Source organism: Notamacropus eugenii, chromosome 4, assembly GCF_028372415.1.
Source record: "Notamacropus eugenii isolate mMacEug1 chromosome 4, mMacEug1.pri_v2, whole genome shotgun sequence".
NCBI classification, from domain to species: domain Eukaryota; kingdom Metazoa; phylum Chordata; class Mammalia; order Diprotodontia; family Macropodidae; genus Notamacropus; species Notamacropus eugenii.
Window position 1 is genome coordinate 409,304,965 of NC_092875.1, and position 5,001 is coordinate 409,309,965.

A 5,001-nucleotide genomic window follows, 5' to 3' on the forward strand; every position below is an offset into this window, starting at 1 on the left:
GATTTGAACTCAAATCCTGCTGACTGCAGGGCCAGTGATCACTGTGCCACTTAACTGCCCCGTAAAATAGTTTTTGACAAGTAAGTACCAAGGGGACAAAAGGTTGTGGTCTGAATGGCTTTGGAAACCTTCACAGAGCTCTGGATCTGTGATCCTACAGATTCTAATTCTATTCTCCAAAATTCCTGTTACCACTTCTGAGTAAGGAGACAAGATGCAATTTAAAGTTATTTTATTTTCTTCGTAGATTATTTTAGATCTCTTAAGTGAACTAGTAGGAAGATGATTGAGGGAATACTTTCCCAACTCCCAGCAACTGAAGTTCAATCTACCAAAATCTATTGGGCTGCCAGGATTCCTGAAACCTTTTGGCCTTGATTTTAGTATGACAACCAAGGGGAACATATAAAATATATAGTTATGCTCTAGGGAGAGAGAGAGAGAGGTATTTTACCCCAGCTACTGTGATAAGGACTCACTACTTGATAAAAACTGCTAAGAAAATTGGATATCAGTATAAAAGAAATTAGAGTTTGACCAACACCTCACAGCTTATTTCTAGATAAGCTCCAAATGGAAATGAGACATATATAAAAGGTCACATCATAAGCAAATTAGAGGAATGTCTCTAGCTAGGAGAAAATTACTGATGAGACAAGGGCTAGAGAGGATCATAGAAAATAAAATAGATAATTTTGATTGCATAAAATTTAAATTTTTTTGTATAAACAAATTCAGCAAAGGAAGCAACTGAGAAAAAAAAACCTTTGCAGCAAATTTCTTTGATAAGGTCTCATTTCCAAGCTATATAAGGAAATAATTCAAATTTACAAAAATAAGCATCATTCTCCAATTGAGAAATGGTCTAAGTATATAAGTAAACAATTCTCAAGAAACCCAGGCTATCTATAGTCAAATAAAAAAAAAGTTCCAAATCATAATAATTAGAGAATTTTAACATTTTTTATTTAAAATATTGAGTCCTGAATTCTATGCCTCCTTCCCTTCTACCCCTCCCCCTTCTGTGAGATGGTAAACAGATATACGTTATACATGTGCGATTATGTAAAACATGTCCATATTAATAATTTTGTATAAGAAGACTTGAATAAAAGAAAAAAATAAGAGAAATAAAGTGAAAAATGCATGAAAAATAGTTCTTTCTCTGGAGGCAGATAGTATGCTTCATCATTAGTCCTTTGGAGCTGTCTTGGATCACTGTACAGCTAAGTCATTCACAGTTCTTTGCTGAACAATATTGCTAGTATTCTGTTCAATACTCTCTTGGTTCTGTTTGCTTCACTATGTATCAGTTCATGTAAGTCTTTCCAGTTTTTTTTTAAATCACCCTCCTTTTTATTTCTCATAGCACAATAATATTCCATTATAATCATATACCACAGCTTGTTTAGCCATTCCTCTCTTGATGGGCATCATTTTGATTTCCAATTCTTAGCCACCACAAAAAAGAGCTCCTATAAATACTTTTGCAGGAATAAGCTTTTTTCCTTTTGGGGGGGATATCTTTGAGATATAGATCTAGCCTTTAGGGTATGCATAGTTTTATAGCCCTTTGGGTATAGTTCCAAATTGTTCTCCCGAATGGTTGGATCACTTCACAATTCCACCAACAGTGCATTAGTGTCCCAGTTTTCCAAACTTCAACATTTTTCTTTTTTGTCATATTAGCACTCTGACAGGTGTGAGGTGATACCTCAGATTTGTTTTTAATCAGAAAATTTCAAATTCAAATAATTCTGACATTTTACTTCATACTCATCATATTGGCAAAGATGACCAAAAAATGAAAATGCCAAATATTGGTGGGACTGTGGAGAAATAGGCACATTGATGCATTATTGGTGGACCTGTGAATGGGTACAACTATTTTGGAAAACAATTTGGAATTATAAAAAAAGTTACTAACCACGCATTCCTTTTAGCCTAACTATGCCACTACCAGGCTCAGCCCTAAAGGAAATTTTTTAAGAAAAGGAAAAAAATATCCTAGATATAAAAAAAATATTTATAACAGCTTTTTTGTACTGACAAAAAGAGCAACCAAAAAGATTTCCACCAATTGAGGAATGACTGAATAAATCATGGTATATGAATGTTATGGAATTCTATTATAATATAAGAAATAAGGAAACAAATGATTTCAGAGAAACTTAAATGAACTGGTTCAAAGTAAAGTAGGCAGAACAAGAAGGATGGCAACGTGATGAAGACAAACTCTGAAAGTTGTAGGAACTCTGATCAATGCAATGATCATCCATGATTCCAAAAGAGAAGATAAAACCTTGAATTCATCTCCAGACAGATAGGTAGTAGATTTAAAGTATCAAATAAGACATATTTTTATATGTGGCCAATGAAGGAATTTGTTTTGTTTGATTATACATATTTTTTTTTTACAAGCAATTTGTTTTTTTTCTTTCTCTTTTTTCTTCAGTGGGGAGGGTGAGAGGGAGAGAAAATAACTTTTTATATTAAAAAATAGAGAGGTTGGAGGAGTGCTACAGATGTGTAATATTGCATATACTTTCTGATGAGATCACTGTCATTAGTTTTACTAAATTTACTGAATTGTTTTTATGGGTAATCTGTAATCACTTGGACTTTGCAAGGGGAGAAAAAGAGAGTGTCAGAACACACACACACACACACACACACACACACACACACACACAGACAAAGACAGAGAGTCAGAAAACAAGAAGATAAAAGGTTGCAAAGCATGTTTCCCTTCTTGGCTCAGTTCAAAGTAAGGGCAGATCCATGGCAGCAAGAAATGTTGGGACAGGTGGAATTCTACAGTTCTTCTGGGCTACCAGAAAGGGAGAAAAAGGGGGAGTCAAGACTAACCCAGGCCCCAGCTCCTTCCACAATTGGAAAGTAAAAGACCAAGTGTGAGTTAGACCAGCCCTGCTACTCTCTAATGGCTGAGGGAAAGGAAAAGTCTTCTGAGTACAGACCAAAAAGCTACTCTCTTCTTTCAGAAGAGAAAAGAAAAATTGTACCAGAACCACAAGACTCTTGTTTTCTTAGCTTCCCATAGGCAAAGGAGAGGAGTACTTATACAAAGCCTTGACCCTTGTCCCCAGTAATGAAGGAGCAGAGTTGAGGGAAACCTTAAGGTTCTTGTGGTCGCTATGGCAGGCAGGAGATCAAAACGGAAGGAAAGACTATGAGCCAAAATATAGAAGTCCAAACTACTAGTGCCAGTCAAAGTAGATCACATTTTCAGTCATATGACATCTCTCAAATTTGTGTCTGAGGATGAGGCAATATCAAGCTACATTAAAAGCTCTGTCAGGAAGAAGTCAGTTTAGAACTTTGGGAATTTGATTCTATGAAGTGAAGAAAGATTGATTAAAATATTGGTTCATCACTTATTACCTGTGTGACCTTGGGCCAGTCACTTAAATTCTTTTGATCTCAGTTTGTTGTTGTTTGGTTATATCTCTCTTAACTCTCTGTGACTCCATTTGGGGTTTTCTTAGCAAAGATACTGGGGTGATTTGCCATTTCCTTCTCCAGCTCATTTGATAGATGAGGAAACTGAGGCAAACAGAGTTATCTGTTATCTGACTTGCCCAAGGTCATAGCTGTCTGAGGCCAAATTTGAACTCAGGAAGATCAGTCTTCTTGACTCTAGGTCTGGCCCCTCTATCCACTATGCCACTTAGATATCTCTTGACCTCATTTATATCTCAATTTAGAGGGTAGAACTAGGCAACTTCTTAGACATTTTAAGTTCTAAAATATGTGATCTTATGATTCTCATAGCCTCAAATCAAGTGAGTACTGAAATATGTATAATAGAAGTCATCTCTTCAATCCTGTGCCCCTTTAGAGAATATCCCCATATTGGTGTGGGAGAGACAGGTTCCTTCGCTGCCCTAATGTCCATTTAGACAGCCATAATATATCAACGCTGGCATCACAAGGGACAGTGGAACTGGGAACGCAGCTATATCAGTGATTGACTACGGCATTACCAAGAAAGGTAGAGAAATCTTACGATACTCCCTTGGTGGTCTGATGATACTCATCTCCATGCCCACCATGTTATCGAATATGAGAGGATCTGAGTACACCCTGTCAAAGATAAGAATAGTTTAAATTCTCCCTTCCCCCCCCACCCTAACAAAGGTTACAATTAAGCATGGATATATATATCCACATATATATATATCCATATATATAGATAGATAGATATGTTCATATCTAAATATATGTATATATGTACATAGTTATCTATAAACATACATTTATATACACACATATACATATACACATACACATATATGTAAGACGACACTGTGCTTAATTCCTCCTATCATCTGTTTCTCTGAAGATGGAGAGCAACTTCCTTCATAAGGAATACAACCTCCCCTTTCTAAAGCAACTAGCTCATCATTTCCTATACCCCAGCAATATTCCAACCTAAGCACATCTTCTCTGAGAGATTAGCTATGAAAGTTCCCCCTTCCCTCAATCTTCTGCCTTCCTTCTATTCTTGGCTATATAGGTTTTATTTATATATGAATATTTTAATTTAAAACAATCGAAATTGTCCTTTTTACACTTCGATGATGCTCTCACATTATAATATAGCTTAGGGTCTAATACTGTTGATTCTACTTCTTTTACCACTTTCCCCCCGGTTTCTTTGAAGTTCCTCACCTTTAGTTCTTCCAAATGAACTTTGTAATTGTTTTTTTCTAATTCAATAAAATAATATTTAGTAATTTAATTGGGGTCACATTGGATAAATAAATTAGATAAGATTGTCATTTTTAGAACTGTGTTGGCTTTGTCTACCCATGAACAATAAATATTACTTCAATTATTTAGATCTGAGTTTACTTGTATAAAAAGTATGTTATGTTTATGTTCATGTCCTATGTCTGTTTTGGTAGGTATATGCTCAGATATTTTGTACTGTCTAGGTACTTTGAAAGGTCTAAAACTATTGAATAATATTGCTGTCAC